Source organism: Mustela nigripes, chromosome 3 (genome assembly GCF_022355385.1).
Source record: "Mustela nigripes isolate SB6536 chromosome 3, MUSNIG.SB6536, whole genome shotgun sequence".
In the NCBI taxonomy this organism is placed as follows: Eukaryota; Metazoa; Chordata; class Mammalia; order Carnivora; family Mustelidae; genus Mustela; species Mustela nigripes.
The window spans coordinates 3,149,972-3,168,041 of record NC_081559.1 but is presented as its reverse complement, the minus strand read 5'-3'; the positions used below and the strand labels follow the sequence as shown (position 1 = coordinate 3,168,041).

The 18,070-nt window shown below is 47.1% G+C and overlaps 1 protein-coding gene across 3 annotated transcripts in view; it reads right to left on the bottom strand.

Annotated features, from left to right (window-relative positions):
• The window catches only part of MFSD6 (major facilitator superfamily domain containing 6), a 70,395-nt gene extending 52,776 nt beyond the window's left edge, over positions 1 to 17,619 (bottom strand). For 2 of the 3 annotated variants that reach the window (XM_059393065.1, XM_059393067.1), the window contains exon 1: positions 16,618 to 16,710. The gene's annotated coding sequence lies outside the window, so the exon portion shown is untranslated. Of the gene's footprint in view, positions 1 to 16,617; positions 16,711 to 17,290 lie in introns of those variants that run through there. The other variant, XM_059393066.1, reaches the window with a different exon arrangement.
• Between the last annotated feature and the right edge of the window lie 451 nt (positions 17,620 to 18,070).

Here is an 18,070-nt window from a genome sequence, read left to right as displayed (position 1 = left end):
TATCAACAAGCAAAATATGAACATCAATCTAAGTCTCACACCTTATATGAATATTATATGAACATAACTCAAAATGGGCATAGATTTAAATGTAAAATGTAGAAACACATAACTTTAAGAAAAAAAAAACTAGGAGAAAAATCTTTAGGCTCTAGTGCTAGACAAAGAGTTCTTAGACTTAACACCAAATGCATGATTCATAAAAGGAAAAATTGTTAAATCAGACTTCATCAAAATTAAAAATCTTGTTCTATAAAAGTCTCTACTAAGAGAATGAAAAGACAAATTATAATAGGAGAAAATGTTTGGAAGACACATTCAACAAAGGACTAGTATCTAGAACATGTAAAGAATTCTCAAAACTCAACAGTTAAAAAAAAAATCCAAACAATCCAATTAGAAAATGGACACAAGACCTTTCACCAAAGAGGAGATACAGGATACACAGATGCAAATAAACATAGGAAAAGATGTCCCTTGTCATTAACCATTAGGGAAATGTAAATTTAATTAAAAACATACCACTACACATGTGTAACAAAGGCTAAAGTAAAAATAGTGGCAAGACCAAATTCTGAAAAGGAGAGGAAGAAACCAGCTCACTCATGCATTGCTGGTGGGGACACAAAATGGTAGAGCCACTCTGGAAAGCAGTTTGGCAGTTTCTTGACAATCGAAACCATGACGACCATATGACTGAGCAATCGCACTTCTGGGCATTTATACCTGAGAAATGAAAACAGTTCACACAAAACACAAGACACAAATACTGTTAACAGCTTTATTTGTGATACCCCAAACTGGAAATAACCAGATGTCCTTTAGCAGAGAGACAGTTCTACAAGTCGTGGCACATCCAGGCCATGGACTACAACACAGCAATAAAAGGGAACAGACTACTGGTACATACAGTCACCTGAACAGATCTCCAGAGGGCTGTGAAGAATGAAAAAAGGCCCATCTTGAAAGATTACACACTATGATTCCATTCACATATCAATCTTGGAACGACAAATTACTGAAATGGAGAGCGCGTAAAGGATGGGGGGGCGGTGGTCCGTAGAGAGCAGAGGCAGGAGGAAAGCGGTGGCAGCCGCAAGAGGGAGACATGAGACACTCAGGAGGTGATACATCATCCTATATCTTGACCATATTCGTGTCAGTACCCTGGTTGTGGTGTTGTACTACAAGATGTGTGCAAGATGTTACCCCTGGGAAAAGTGAGCACAGGATACATAGGCCGCCAGTATTATTTCTTACAACTGTATGTGAATCCACAGTTATCACAAAACAAAAAGCTTAATTTTTAAAATAGTAGCTCTCCTTGGGGAAAGTAGTGACTACATGGTATTCTAGGGTACTAAGAATTTTTATGATTTTTTGATCTGGGTCTTTAACATATGGACGTATTCAATGGGTATATCATTTTTTTCTTTTCTTTTTTTGGAAAGAAAGAAAAGTTTAATGAAATTAAGAATGAAACTTAAGAAGTTTCTTAAAATAAGACGAAAGAAAAGAAAAGAGATGAAAGTAGGAGAAAAAGGACAAGGCGAATATAGGGTCATCCGGAAGGCCAACTATCTAAAAAATTGGAACTCCAAGAAGAGGAAATAGAGAAAAGGAAGAAAAGGAAATTTTTTTAATCCAAAAGAAATTTCTCAGAACTGAGAGCTATAAATTATCTGACTGAAAGGACGCACTGAGGGCCCAGCACAGAGAATAAAACAGACCCAGGGCGAAGCACAGGGTGGAGATTTCAGAGCCCTGGGACACAGACATGACCCCACAAAGCCTCAGAGAATCGGGAACCTCAGAGGATCGGGAACCAGAGATGACTTCAGATTTCTCAACAACAACGGTGGGAGCTATGGGCAGCCAAATCGTATTCAGGTTCGTAGGTGAAGTGAAGACATTAACCTATGTGATTTCTCAAGGAACATACCACTTCTTTGTCCTTTCTCAGGTTGCCACCAAGCAAGGGATGAAATCAAGAGAAAGACGGGGATACAGGACACAAAAGACCTGACATGGGAGAGAGGCAAAGGGACACAGGCACGCTGGTGACTGCAGGTCCCGCGTGACAGCCGCGCGCCAGAGCCCCAGGGCCACAGGTGGAGCGGGAGGCGCGTGGGAGGCTCGCAGATGGCCTCGGACAGCGAGATGACGCCGACAGGAACAGTACATCGGAATGTCCCAGGAGGAAACACAGATGATGGAGGAGTTTAGGGGTGAATTAGTGTAAGTACAGGGAAAGCGAAGTAAGCACAACATCACAGGAAAACAAAAGGTTGCACAGGAAAAGAAAATAATCCGAGTTTGCTCCAAGTCTCAGCTGTGACTACAGTCATACACTAATGCAAACAGTCCGAACTCACAGAACTGCCGAAACTGCCACATCAGCACACTGGGAAGATGCGGAAGGAGGCGGCTGAGCAGGTACCCAGAGTTGGGGCAGCAGAGAAGAGTTAACTCCGTAGCTTCCACGGTGAGAAGACAGCAGCTAATGCTTTTACTCAAAAATGAAGATTTCAAGAATACAAGCGTTCTATTTCAAAATACACAGGTGAGTACCACAACAGCAGCCCCAAATGCAGAGGAAGCAGTTGCCTCTGACAGGGGACATGAGCGATAAGGTAGAATCTGGTTGTTGTTTTACTTTTAAACAAGCTTTTTAAGCTTGTTCTTCTTTTTTAAAAAATGGTGCATGCCTCTCTGCTTTAAAAAATAAAACTCAAGACTAAAAAGGAAATGTGCTGTCTTCCAAGCTTTATCTCTACAGAAGACAATAGTTAAAAGCAGCTACCATGCCCTTGTACCCCAGACAAAAAACAGTTTTCAGAATTGTACACAATGAATTCCGACCTGAACTCCAATCAGGTGGGCTTTAATTAATTATCCTCCATAGATCAGCTGCTGAGTCTTTAACGAGTAGGTCACAGAAGGACACCAAGTCCTTTTAAAAGGGCGTTAAGTCTCTGGTTTGTCCAAGCGATGCTGAGAACCCATGCCCAAATGCTAACTCAAAGTTGCAAAATACCTTCCATTCGACCGTCGATTACAATCTTGATGAACGACTTTCTCCCAAACCACTCTTTCCTCACCATCTTAGTCAAGATTTTTTTATTATCATAAGACCATGAAAAATTTCTTACTCCATGAGTGCAGATGTTAAGTAGTTCTCTAAGTACCAACAAATGCAAAGTTACTGGAATGTCTTCTATAACGGGCAGTACCTTTGTATGAATGTCACATCCAGTAACTCTTATAAGAATTTTAATTCTTATAAGAGTTACTGGATGTAATCTGAGGGGTTTGAAGTGGCGGGGGGGGGGTGGGGGGTCGGGGTACCAGGTGGTGGGTATTATAGAGGGCACGGATTGCATGGAGCACTGGGTGTGGTGAAAAAATAATGAATACTGTTATGCTGAAAATAAATAAATAAATTTTTTTTAAAAAGGAATTTTAATTCTAAAAATACAAACAAAAACTTTTAGTTTCAGTTCAGGACACTAATGTTTAGTCTCAATATTTTTCAGGTTATATTTTGATTTTGAGGAAAAGGAACCGAAACAATCACATTTAAACACAGTTATTAGGAGCCCCTGGGTGGCTCAGTGGATTAAGCCTCTGCCTTCGGCTCAGATCATGATCTCATGGTCCTGGGATCGAGCCCTGCATCAGGCTCTCTGCTCAGTGGGGAGCCTGCTTTCTCCCTCTCTCTCTGCCTGCCTCTCTGCCTACTAGTGATCTCTGTCTGTCAGATAAATAAATAAATTTTTTTTAAATTAATTAATTAATTAATTAAAAAACACAGTAACACAATACAGTTCACATGCAGTCATCTGTACAATCATGGGATCGGGGACAAAAAGAAGCAAATGAACCAAAACAAACTCTGTATTTTAATAAAATTAAAATATGCCCTAAAGTAGGGCATGCTTTGGCTGACTTGGATTACATTTCATTCGCCATAAGGATTGATAGAGCAAGTATAAAGAGTAGTAAAAATATTTATATGCTGGATGAAGTACTTTATCTGTTTGCCCCAAGGGGAGGTACTGTTTATTAAGTAGTCTAACAATATGAACTCATTGAGCTAACACTTTTGTTTAAACTTCTGAGCATTTTTTTTTTTAGATTTTTTTAAAAAGCAACTTCTAAAAAGGAGAGAAGACATTTCAATTCAGACACAGAATTAAATTTATGAACTTCTCTGGGAAATCTGTACTGTAGACTTACAGTTAATACTACTTGGATAAGAAGGGCTTTTATTTATTAGAAAAGCCAAAAATTTTTATCACCGAGCACTCTCTAATGATAGTAACCAACACCGTCACTGGGAAAATAGAACACAGCCTTCTAAACGTGGAAACACGTTCCACTGGTAATTACACTGAGTCATTCAATCAGCAGGTATTTCTGAATTACTGATGACAGTGATGAAATAATTCTTGCTAAAATTGATAGCTACCACCATTTTGCGTTTAACTGGATACCACTCAAGCCTATACCGAGTATCCACAAATACATGAGTATGGAACTGGACTCAGCTTTTCAGGGGGAAAAACACCTTAAACCTGAATATTTCACTTGGAGTAGCAATTGTCAAAGGCCAGATTTACAAACACTATAACAGAGCAGCAACATGACTCTCGGTGACAGAGAGGAAGCAGTGACCGGCTAACACAGAAAGGCCAGTCCCCTCTCGGCACCACTTCTGTCACAGCTCGATGTTGCTCAGAGACCAGTAGAGAGGCTGCAAAATGGGAAAATCCACACTTGGAACCCTGAGACCCGGCTCTACATTGTCAACTGTCACCGACCATTCTCTAGGCCTTTACACGATGTGATCAGCAGGGCAGGTCTCTAACTACTGCCGCACTGTATTAGTGATACAGACGCAGAGAAACCACCCAAACGAGACCGACAGTCCTGGTTTTCAGCCACTGCATCTTGAACATTGAGTTCACCCCCCAGATTTTCCAGAAAGAGCTTCCCTCAGAGGCTTATTTAGCATTCAATGTCAATTCCAACAGATCTTTTTCCCATAATGATTGCTTGAGCATCTGCTAGACCTTTAGCCGATGTTATGAAAAAGAAACACAAGTTTGGTTTTGTAATAGTCACCCAAGCCACAAGGGCATTAAGGTCCACAGAGGTGAACGACTATTTTGGATTCCTTCTTCCTTTTGCAGCACTTTGACATGGCTCTTCTACGGCTAAACCAAGTTGTAAAAGAGCCAAACTGGTTCTAGTCCTGTCAGCCCAGCCAGATCCCCCAAGGTCCCGCTTGAGCCCTCCAGTCACTCACTGCTCCACACAGCTGCTGCCAGCATGGTTCCCCTTGGAAGGAAACTCCTCCCAGAAAGTGCCTCCCAGTTATTCTTGGTGGACCTTTCCCAGGCTCATAGCAAAACCTGTCTGCTGGGTGACAAACAACCTGACTCATACAGTGGCGAATATATACCTCCTGGCTGGCCATCTTGATGACATATTTGTATTTTAATAAGGGCTCAGTGGGCTATGTTAGCATCACAGTTACTACTAACTACAACACAACAAGGCTTAAGGAATAGCTGCTATAGGTTTAAAATGTATTAACTCATGTCATCATCTCAACAGTTCTCTGGGGTCAGATTATTTTCCCAACTTCACAATGAGGCCAGCGAGCCCCAGAGAAGGAAAATGAGGAGCCCAGCGCGAGCAGGGAGCCGGGAGCCGAGCGAGCAGGGAGCAGGAAGCCGAGCTCACGCTCACACCAGACAGCTTGTGCGGGGCTGTGTCTTAAGGTACCGTGTGGCTACTGGACAGGGACGTCCAAAACATGGTCTTGGGCCTCAAAGGCTTGCTTTACAGTTGACAAGATGACCCCAAAACACGAGGATTTAAATGGCAAGTGACAAGAATAACGGAAGCTACAGAGCACAGAGTAATTAACGGGAAAAGTCACAAACAATGCGGTGCTTCTGGAGCTTCGAGCAGAGCAGAGAGCCCGAACTTCACACAGATGTTGTCAAGAGAATGAAGAACTTAACTTGAACCCCAAAAGATGTGTAGGGTTTGCCTTGGGCAATGATGAATGGGAAAACTATTCCACGATAGAGGAAAAGAAGAGACCACAGGAGAGCCTGAAAATGCTGATGCTGGGGCCGAGGGGCACCTGAGGGTAGCACTCAGGAACAGATCACAGAGGCCCTAGAAATCAACCAAGAGGTGACAGGAGGAAACACAGACTACCACGTTAGAGACTTCTACTGAAAATTAAAGAGGCTCTTTAACCCAACAAATATAAACTTAGCACCAACCACTGGATGGGATGCGTGTTTGGTGATCAGTAATTCCAAAGGTGAAGACCAAGTCCTTGCTGTCCAGTCCAGTGGTAAGAGAGGGCGACCACAGCCACAGGGCGCCATGCTGTCTGTTAAAGCAGGAGCAAGCACAGCTAACACAGGCATCTCTCAAGGGGCCATGAGGAGGTCTCCAAGGATGAGAGAGTGGCCCACAGGAGGAGGCGCAGGGGAGGGCCTGATCCGGAAGGGCCTTTTACACGCCCCGAAGGGGTGGCTGAGTAGGGGATGAGAGACTGGCAGCGACTGGGATCCTGGTTCTGTCACTGACTAGTTGTGGCCTTGAGGAAGCTACTTCTCTTAGTCTCCTCATCTACAAAATGAGGAATTTAATAATACTTCTCCATTTGGGTGGGGGGGGGGGATGAAAAGCGTAACGCGGAACTCTTACGGCACCTGATCTATGGGGGGAACTTCTTGGTGTTATTCATTCTGGGCGCGACAGAGAGCCACCGGAGAGTTAGAATACAATGGCCATGTTTGTATTTTATGAAGATCATTATAGCTTTAGAGTAGGAAACAGAACGGCAGTATTTTACTACAGAAACCCCTAAGGATTTCCTAACATTTGATCTTTTATATTAGTGTACTGGTCTTTTTTTTTATTATTTGACACAGAGAGAGAGAGAGAGAGAGAGAGATCACAAGTAGGCAGAGAGGCAGAGAGAGAGGGTGAAGCAGGCTCCCCGCTGAGCAGAGAGCCCAATGCGGGACTCGATCCCAGGACCCTGAGATCATGACCTGAGCCGAAGGCAGAGGCTTAACCCCCTGAGCCACCCAGGCGCCCTGATCAAATTACTTTTTTAAAAAACATTTGACTATTTATTTGAGAGAAGGAGAGTGAGAGCTCCAGTGGGGACGGTGAGGGCCGGAGGAGGAGAGACGGGTCAGGACCTGAGATCATGACCTGAGCCAAAGGCAGATACTTAACCGACTAAGCCCGGGACCCGAGTGACCCTAGAATTGCTTTAGATGGTCTCTATGAATTGCACTTAACACAATCTTTTATTAACATCTGGAAATAAAAGAAACTCCTTTGATGACTCTCACACCTGAGCTGTGGCAGACTTGTGGATGATTTGATTGTTTTTATAGGTATTTCCTGTCTTCCCGACTAGATTATAAACTACTTGAATGAGGGATCTGGTACTAAGCATATTCCCTTTACTCCTCTAAGCTCACAATAAAGATTATTTTTGACAAGCACCTGATGGCATATACTGGAGCCTGATGGATGTTTTACTGAAGTTTAATGTGACAGAGATTAAACTTAGGAAGTGCAGAGAGAAGTTCCGGGTGCTCTCCTGGCCTCGACGGATCTGTGCTTCTCTGAGCCTCACTTTACTCACTGTAACATGGGGATCAAAACACAAACCCAAGAGGGTTTCCAAGGCTTAAATGAAATAATGTGTGAAAAAGCATTTTTCGTTTTTTCTTAAAGATTTATTAATTTATTTTAGAGAAAGCAAGAATGAATTCACGTTCCTGTTGATTTCTGCATCGTCAGCCTAGTTTCTTCCGGGGGTGGGGGTGTGGAGGTGAGGAGCAGCACACCGGCTCCCAAGAGGACACAGTGTTCTTTAGGGACTGTAATGGTAATCAGGTATCTCCCAGCCAGAAATACCTATTCATTTAGAATAGAGCCACCTGTAGGAACATTTCAGTTATATAACCATGAGGGACAGGAGCTGAAATCCAGTGCATTCCCCTCCACAGCTGAGAGAGAGGAAAGAACCAGTTACTCTCATCTCTCGAGGGTGTGGTTGTGGGGGAGGAAACAGTCTTTAATCCTAAATGTGGCTCAGCAGTAAGCCGGGTGGATTTTCACTTTCACTTTGTGGAAGTCACACAAAATATGATTCAAAAATTGGTGGCCTTAGACCTTGGCGAGCATCATGGAGGCAAATTCCTATTTGTCTGCTTTGGGTTCCTGGTGAAGGCCTGGGCCGGGAGCTTGCAGGGCCAATGTGAAACGGGCCCAGAACCCGGCTTCCTTCCACGCCTTTATTCATAAGCCCAGTGTGAGGAGTCAGTGAGCAGCTCAAATCACACCAGGAACAGAATTTCGTTTTAAGCTACTTCGATCCCGTGAGCTTCTCCAGCAGGAGCAGAAAGCAGTGGGTGTTTGAGCCGGGCGGGAGCCAGTGGACGTGCAGGAGCTCGTGCTGCTTTACCCGTGGGGACAGGCCCCGGGAGCTCTGTGCACGAGGACCCCGCACAGCCCCTCCCTGAGCCACCGGCACCAGCCAGAAAGCAAAGGCAGTGGAGGAAGCTGAGCACAAGTACAGGAGGAAGAGGGTCCCCGCGTTCACCGGCCAGCAGCCGCTGGAGCCTGGCAAGGGCTCCCTTTGAGCCACTCCGTGAGCAGGGCTGGAGCCCCGGGGGTGTCACAGAGTACCTACCTTTTATTTATTTATTTTTTTTTTTTAGGTTTTATTTCAAGTAATCTCTACGCCCAACATAAGACTCAAACTTACAATCCCGAGATCGGCCGGGCCAGCAGGTGCCCAGCCCCCGAGTGCATCACTTCTAAACCAGAGGGAATCCTGTGTTGCAGTCTGGCACACCGACTACGGTCTCCCCAGACAGGCCCATCCAGAGTGCTCCTGTCACTCCCCTCCAGCCGCAGCGGCCCGCGTGCCGTCCCAGCCCCTCAGGTCCTCCGGGCCACGGGTTCCCACCTGGGGGGCCGTGCAGTCTTTCCCAGAAGTCTCTGAAAGCTAAACACATATTCACCCAGAAGCCGCCTGCTCAGTTTCAAATGTCAATATAATTCTTCTTCGCTTTTCTCCGACAGGGAACCCTACAAGCACTGTTATTCCCATGTGAGAGCCTGGAGAATCGACTGACACCGAACGGAGTCTTCACACAGCTTCCAGGCACCAGAAGAGGCACAGGGTGAGAGAGAGAGAGAGGCGCGCAGGGGGCAGGTGGAACCCGGCCAGCCCCAGCCCAGACCACGGGGAACCTGGCCACCTCAGCAAGTCAACACTTACCTCCCTATTATCAATCTCTATTATGAAATGATTTACTGTTTCAATGAATATAAATGCAACCTTTGTTTCTTTGCCAAGAAGCCAACATGGAAAATCTCAGACATATTTTCAAAGCATGAAACAAAAGGTTTTTAAAAGGTTGATACTGAAAGAAGTGATCTGCTTACAGTTTTAGCGAAAGATTTTTCTCAATAAATCTTTGCTTGCTACACTTGAGGAGCAATTTATAGAGAAGATGCATTAGTTTAAAAAAAGACAAATTATAACTCTATTAAAATGCTTTTTGGTTTATTTTTAAACCTTGTTAAGTGAATCTGTTTTATACATACAGACTTTTCTTTTTCCAAATCTTTTCAGAAAAAAGCTGGCTCTAAATATATTAACATAGGAGTATGGGTTCAAGATCTAAAAATACTAGGAACACAGGAAAAGAGATTGTGGAAAAATAAGAATTATAAGGAAAAATAAAAACACAACTCCAGGTACTAGTAATAAAACATTACATTAGAGCTCTTATGTGCATGTGGGCATACAGATGAAAAATGATGTTATATTCATAAGGGGTATTTGATGCAAGCTTGTTCAGTAAATGACTGCTGTTCTTACCTGGCTGTTCCAACACTGTTAAGACACTGAGGAGGTTAAGAAGGCTAAGGAAAGTATAAGCCACCCCTAAGGTAAGTTTTTTGTTTTTGTTTTATTTAAGATTCTACTTATTTACTTGACAGAGAGAGAAAGAGATCACAAGTATGCAGAGAGGCAGGCGGGGGCGGGGGCTAAGCAGGCTCCCTGCTGAGCAGAGAACCCCCCCCAACTCGGGGCTCGATCCCAGGACCCTGAGATCATGACCCGAGCCGAAAGCAGAGGCCTAACCCACTGAGCCACCCAGGCGCCCCAAGACAAGGTATTTTAAACAGAAATTTAGAAGTACTCAGGCACATATTTTATGAATTTATAATTTAGATCAAAATATAGATCTCAAGATTTAAAGTACATTTAAGCACATGGGCTCCCGTCTCTGATTTTTATTTACATCCCCTACATGCTAGCATCTAAAACAATACTTTATATCCTACGCACATTCCAGTATATGTAACCTAACTTGTTTCTGGTGCTGTTAGAACTCCGATAGACAGCTAACATAAGCTATCAGTTTCTCTCAGAAAAAGACTGATCGCCGAGCCCATTAAAGTACAAATACACACACGCTACACCAATGCTTTTGAAAATGAAAATATTCAGTGCTGACTTCGTTAACTGAGAAGAGCAAAACCTTTCTAGAATGCAACAATTTAAGTATAAGGATGTTTATTTCAGCACTTTTCATAATAACCAAACTGAAGTACAGGAGGCAGTCCGGGACAGGAGCAGTTAAATAAAGTTAAATGAAGTGTGGTACATCCAACGAGAGCAGAAAAGAACTCAATAGACTGACGTTAATAGAATACGGAGAAATGCTCACTATCTACTCTGCATCGCACTAAGTGAAAAGGGGCAGGACACAAACCCCCGTGTACTGCAAGAGTTCTACCTGCAAGTTTGTGTACTTCATATGAAGTATGTTTGGCAAAAAACCTGAGGATAATAATAACAACATGCCAGTAGGTCTATCTCTGAGAAGTCAGGCGTTACTTCAGTTTTTTCTTTTACTTTGCTGGATTTTCCTTCAATGAGCATTAATCACTTTTAAAATACAGAAGAGGGGGCACCTGGGTGGCTCAGTGGGTTAAGCCACTGCCTTCGGCTCAGGTCATGATCTCAGTGTCCTGGGATCGAGCCCCACATCGAGCTCTCTGCTCAGCAGGGAGCCCGCTTCCTCCTCTCTCTCTGCCTGCCTCTCTGCCTACTTGTGATCTCTGTCTGTCAAATAAATAAATAAAATCTTTAAGAAAAAAATAAAATAAAATACAGAAGAGGCATTATTTTAAAACCGAGGAATTTGATGGGGCGCCTGGGTGGCTCAGTCCATTAATGGTAAGACTCTGCCTTCAGCTCAGGTCATTATTCCAGTGTCCTGAGATCCAGCCTGGGGCTGAGCCTCCTGCTCAGCGGGGAGCCTGCTCCTCTCTCACTCTGCTCCTGCCCCTGCTCATGTTCTCTCTCTCAAATAAATAAATAAAATCTTTTAAAAAAATTTAAAAAGGGGGCGCCTGGGTGGCTCAGTGGGTTAAGCCGCTGCCTTCGGCTCAGGTCATGATCTCAGAGTCCTGGGATCGAGTCCCGCATCGGGCTCTCTGCTCGGCAGAGAGCCTGCTTCCCTCTCTCTCTCTGCCTGCCTCTCCATCTACTTGTGATTTCTCTCTGTCAAATAAATTAATAAAAATCTTTAAAAAAAAAATTTTAAAAAGAGGGCATTTGAGTTACAATCAGGACACCCTTGATCCTGGAGCTCTTGAAAAGTCACGGGGAGTTGCTAAATTGAAGTCTGCTTTATCTTGGGCTGATCCCACTTACTTGGAGAGACAAAGGAAAGGCCCGTTACAAGGGCTTTGAGATACCCTTAAAGTGCTGTGTATCTTCATAATAGCGAGAGAGCCCCTGTGCACTGCTGATGAGCTATAAATTGGTGCAGACACTATGAAAAACACTACGGAGATTCCTCAAAAAATTTAAAATGGAATTACCACAGGATCCAGTAATTCCATTGTTGGGTGTTTACCCAAAGAAAATGAAACCAGATTCGAAAAGATAAACGCATCTGTTTACTGCAGCATTACCTACAATAGCCAAATTGCAGAAGCAACCGCGTGTCCACCACCTGATGAGCAGATGAGGAAGAGGTGGTGTCCATACACACAACGGACCATTACTCAGCCACAAGAAAAGAATGAAATCTTGCCATTTGCGACAACATGAATGGACCCAGAGGGTATTATGCTAAGTGCAGTAAGCCCGACAAGAAGACACATACCATATGATTTCACTTACATGTGGTATCTAAAACACAAAAGGAAGGAATAAACAAAAAAATAGAATCAGACTTATATGCACGGAGAACTGGTGGTTGCCACAGGGGAGGCATGTTGAAGGGCTAGGGATTGGGAGGTATAAATTCCTGTGAAACTAGGGGATGAAAAGTACAGCATGGGGAGTACAGTCAGTAATATTGCAACAACTTTGTGGGGTGACACATGGTAACTAGTACTTATTGTAGTAACCACTGTGTAACTATAGACGTGTTAAATCACTATGTTATGCACCTGAAACTAATGTAACATTGTATGTTAACTATACCTCAATAAAAAATAATTTTTAAAAGATGTCATGCCTTCAAAACATAAGGAACCTGATTATACAGTAAGTTAAAACGTGTGTCATTTTTACCCCCTGAAAGCATAACAATAAAATATTTTATTCAAACTCCCTCATAAAGGTGAATCTGAGTTTCACTGGTTCTTTAAACCCAGCTCCACAGAACTTATTCTGAAACAGAATCAAGAAGGTTCTCCCTGTTAGCTCCGTCAGCCACACACAGAAGCTTGACTGTGCTGGACCAGAGAACAGTACATCCTGTTAAATCGTGGACGGTGTGCGTGTCCCTTTATATGGTTCTGCTTAATGCTTAGGGTAAGGGCTCCAGACTTCGCTCTGTTAAGAGACACCTTGTTTACCTTGGGCCCAAGCGTGTTCTCTCAATCTGGTCCCTAAAAGCATTTAATGCAGTTATGAGACAAGAATTTGCCACACGGCTCCCAGGGACCCGCTCCTCCACTGTTCTGGATTCCAGACGTCCTCTACAGCTTAGCACCCCACGGGCGGCAGGGCCCACTCTGAGGCGCCGTGAGGAGGGCAGAGGGCCCCTGTTTGGGCAGCAGAGGTCTCTCTACATAGCCACACAGGCAGCTCACCACCACCCCAGGCTCCTTACTCACTTTCCCTTGGCACGATTAACCTATAAATCAGGCTTGTTGAGACAACACCAGTTCCCCTTTCTAGTTCTCCTTTTATCCTCCACAAAGCCACAGCGCAGCTCCTCTGGCCACTGCTGACTCATGAGGGCCAGACTCCCACTCTCCCCCAGTCCCACTCTTAGTCTCAGATCAAAAGATTTCCCCTGAATTTTATTAAAAGTTGGACTTTCCTGTTTCCTATTTGTGACATGTTCCCTGGATTTGTCTTCCCTTCCCAAACACACGAGAACAAATGTCAAAAAAGGTGTCTCAGCGCTCCTTTACCCAATCCCTTTTCTTCCCTCGGGGATATGGGGTTCGCTCTGAGCCTACGTTTCATTCCATCTGTCCCACCCTCCCCCCAGCCTCAAATGCAGCAGGACCGCCAGGTCCTAGGGCAATGCAGGTTCTCATTCACATTTCCAAGCCTCAGACACCCCTCTGCACTTCCTCGACTCAGCCGCATTTACATTACCTTGGACCAAGGCAGATGGAGGCTACTTTTAATACAACACTCTGCGTGGTTTTTGTCGGTGCTGAGGTAGGGTTGTGGGTCTGCTTGGGACCTACTTAGGCCCAGAAACTAGCAAGACGAGTTGCAGCATCTATAGCAAATACATATGATATACAGGCTCGAGGTATAGGTGTTTCACATTTAGGTTATTTTGTTTGGGTTTGGTTTTCTCCTTGGGGCTCTATACCAGGAAATCACTGCTTTAACAAAGGACTCTGAGAGTTTCCTAAAGCTCCCCGGTCATCTAAATTAAGACAGTGCAATTTTACAAAATAGTAAATAACCGTCTTCTAAATATAGAGAGGGACAAGCAGCTAGGAAAGAAATGTTACTGAAATCAACAACAAGGCTAATGACTACATAAATGTGTCATTTGGGATTTAGGGCAACAAATCAGGCTAAGGCAGACCCTTAAAAAACAGTCCAAACATAACTTCATGAGGAAAAAAGTAAAAGCATTCTCCTTCCACCGCAGCCCACCTGCTCCCTTCACGCCGTCGATGTCAACGGTTTCGGGACAACGAGCTGTACAAGGGCCTGCGTGCATGTTTAAGTACATGCATCTAAGTATCTTTTTCTGTTTCCTCTTTTCACTTACTGTGTCTTGACTTTTCCCAAGACAATGCGTCAAGGTGGCTAACAGACATATTTACATTTATTGCATATCTCCCTTTCACCGACAACTTGCTAAATCAAGATTTCCTGGATATCAAAAAAAGAAAGCCAAAAAAACCTGTTGGCCTAGTACTAAACATATCTTTGGCTATTTTCATTTTTCTCACACTTGCCTTCAACCTAAAAATGGTGAGAACAAAGAGGTATATATGCATGAAAATGCGTGCAATGCACATTACAGATCATCTGACATGGATATGAACATATGGAGTATATGGACCCTGAAAGGTGGTTAACTATCAAAGTCAAAAAGTGAAGGAGGGAATCTGCCTGGGTAGTGAGGCCCAATGGGTCCTGAAGAAGGAGGAACACCGTGTGGAAATTTCCTAGGCTTTGGAGCCAGAGACATGGGGTCCCATCTAACTCTCACTGATGATGTGGTCTGTGTAAATTCTTTAACTCTTCTCTGCTTCCTTTTCATCATTTTCAGTGCTGGGGAAAAGACTTCTCTCACAGAGACTGAGAAATTAAGTGTGTAAGATGGTGTTTTGGACATAGTAAGTGCTCAGAAAGTGCCTTCTTACTGTCAGCAATCCAGGCAGACTAGGGGGTCCCAGGCCTCCTTCCACCGAACGTGCAAACCTTGCTGCTGTTCTACTTTACGGTTTAGTTGGCCTCATCCATACAGAAACACAAAGGGCCTTAGAAATAAATTACTGGAACATGCTTAGTAGCTTTAATGCATTATGGAAACGTGATCCTCTCTCCTACTCACTGTGTGTCTTGCTCTGGGCTCAACAGCAACGTCCCAGCCTGCTTTTAAGCAGTCCTAAATTCTACTTCCAACCTGTGATAAACACAGGCCATCTGGCTACCGAAATAACTGAGAATGTCTTGACGTCTGCTAATGGCCGGCTGCTCAAAGTGTCAAAAGCCAGTCTTAACAATGACTAGGGTTCCTGTCCTTTCCCTTTACTCAGCGAGGCCATCAATGATGCACCCGCCTTCAGCAGGCCAGCTCTCCGTGTCCCTGGGGAAGGGATGCTCTGCCGACCCCAGAAGTCTACTAAATACAGCTCTGTCGGCCCACTGTCTGTCCCCCCATCCCTTGTAGTCCTCTATATTGAAGAGGTTAGATTTCCACAAAATCCTTAACTTCTAGAACAGCGAAGGGGAAACCCGGCCACCATACTATCCAACCATCTCCTTTTACATGCGAGGAAACTGAGGCCGGGGCAGATGTGACATACCCAAGGACGCACGCATCTAGACAGCAATTGTTACCAGAACCTCAACACTTTAAGGTTCTTTCCTACAACTATCAGGCGAGGTTTTATCTGTTCCAGGAGCTCTGTAAGGTGTTTATTAAATATTTTTGGTCGAAAAGGAAATGCCTGTGGTCCTGAATGTGTGTGGGAGAAGCAAAATGCACCGTGTTCCTGCTGTAAGCAGAATTAATCCGTCTGTCTGTCTCCGAGGAAGAGAAATGAGGCGTAAGTTGCGTTTCCAATTTTTCACCTTCCCACTTAAAATTACAGGGGGGTGGGGAATAACTAGGACCCCAAAAGGCCGGTAGCCCCCATTAGTATCCGCAAAGGGCTCTGGGGACATGTCAGAGCACAGCAGGATTCGGTTAAGCGCGGAGGCCCGGGCGGCCCGGGGCTGAGGGTGGAGGCCGTTTTCCTGTTTATTCACCTGCGGGATCCGGCGCCCTCAGTCCTCCCGGCGCACAGGCGGTCCCGGGCCTGTCACTGGGTCTGTCCCGAGACTCTCGCTCCCCCTTCCCTGAGGGTGTTGCCCGCGAGGGCGCCAGGCGAGCGCGGAGGAGAAGGGCCTGCACGGGGGGCCCGGCCCTGTCCCCGCACCCGCGCCCGCACCCCCGCAGCTGCCGGCGCCGGGCGGGGCCCCTCCGCCAGCGCCTTTGTTTTCCTGCCGCAGTTACGTTTGCGGAAGTGCCGCCCGCGCCGGGGCCCGGGGTGCCCGCCGCAGCCCCCCCAGCGCCCCATGGGGATGACAAGCGACCCAGAAGCCAGGGGGTGGAGAGGGAGGGGGAGGGCGGGCGAGCCGGGAGCAGAGCCGCCCACGCCCGCCCGCCCGCCCGGAGCCGCGCCTCCGAGACCCCCCGCAGGAGGTGCGCGCGCGGCAGGGGAGCCCCCGCCCTCCGAGCCGGCCGCCCCCGCGGGGGAAGCTCCCGCGGGGCTGCGCGTCCCCCTCCCCGGCCCAGCGCCCCCTCCCCGCGCGGCGCCCGGACTCACCTGCTGCGGGCGGCGCCGGCGCTCAGAGGCGCGGGACGCTGGGGGCCTTCTCCCCCCGGCGCGGGGCGGCGGCTCGGGGCGCCGGGGCGGCGGCTGTCGGGGCGGCGCGCGCCATCGCGGGCGGGCGGGGGTTGCTCGGGGGCTGCGGCGGGCGGGGCGCGGCCGAGGGGCGCGTGCGGAGGGGCGACCCGCAGCGGCCAGCAGGGCGCAGCGCCGGCGCGGACTCCGGCTTCCTTCCCCGCGGCCCGGGGCGCGCAGCTCGCGGCCGGCCGGACCCGCGTCAGGCCCGAGAACCCGCCGCCAGGTGCAGCGCTCCGCCTCCTGCGGCGCCGGCGGATGCGTCGGGGCCGCTCCTCCCGGCCTCCCGCCCGCCCCGCGCCCCGGGGGACCCCCGGCCCCGGCCTGCGGGCGCAGCGCGCGGCGGAGGGGAGGGCGCGGGCGGCTCCGTCCCCGCACCCGGCTCCCGAGCACCCGGCTCCCGCGCGGACCGGCGGGCGGAGATGGTCGCCGACCGGGAAGCAGCATCGCCGCCGCTCGCCGGGCGCTCGTGAGGCGCAAACACGCGCTGACGCACGCCCGAGCCCTCGGCGCCGCGCGCCCGACCTTGGCCCCGGCCGACCCCGGAGAGGGAAGGGGCCGGCGCGCCGGGCGCACAGCGGGTTCCGGGACTCACCGGGCAGGGACGCAGCGGGGCTACATCAGCCTCTCCAGGTGGGAAGGGGCCACTGAGTGTCCGGCGCGTCGCCGAGGAGGTAACCGTGTGTGTCGCACCGAGAACGTAACCAAAGTTGCATTTCTGGTTAGACGCGGTGAGAAGGTGGGGACGCGGGCGCCGGCGCTGGAAGCCCGCATCCCTCGGCCACCAGCCTGTGATGGGCTCCAGGGTGCCGCACCCTGCTCTCGGGGAGCTTACGGTCCTGTTCAGGCGACAACAACAACAATGATGACAGCCAACATTTCGGAACGTTTCTTATGCATGAGAAACTGCTTCCGGGCATCTAACGTTACCGTAATCCTAAAGATACAGATCATATTCCCAATTCCCATTCCGCAACTCTAAAACCGAGGCTGAAGCTTAAAGTGACCTACCCCAAATTACTAAATAATAAAAGGAAGGGAAGTCTTTTATTTCTAGGATTTAAGGCTCTTAGCCATGAAATCATATTGATGAGAATTCCACAGGCCCCGAAGCCTTAGAATTTGAGGTCCCTCTTGAGGAAAAATTAACCAAATTACAAATGCAAAGTCCTGGAGGCCAGGAAGGGTCCCAGAAGCTTGGATTACATTAGCTTCAGGCCAAATCCAGTTGCAATATTTCTGCGGAAAAGCAGAAACGATTGAAGGCAGTAAATGCTGCAATTTCAAATGCAGGAGACGAAGGTGGGTTGTTGGAGAAGGAGACATTTTGGCCTAGTGTGACCTCCTACTGCCTCATTGGAACGGACAGCTCCCA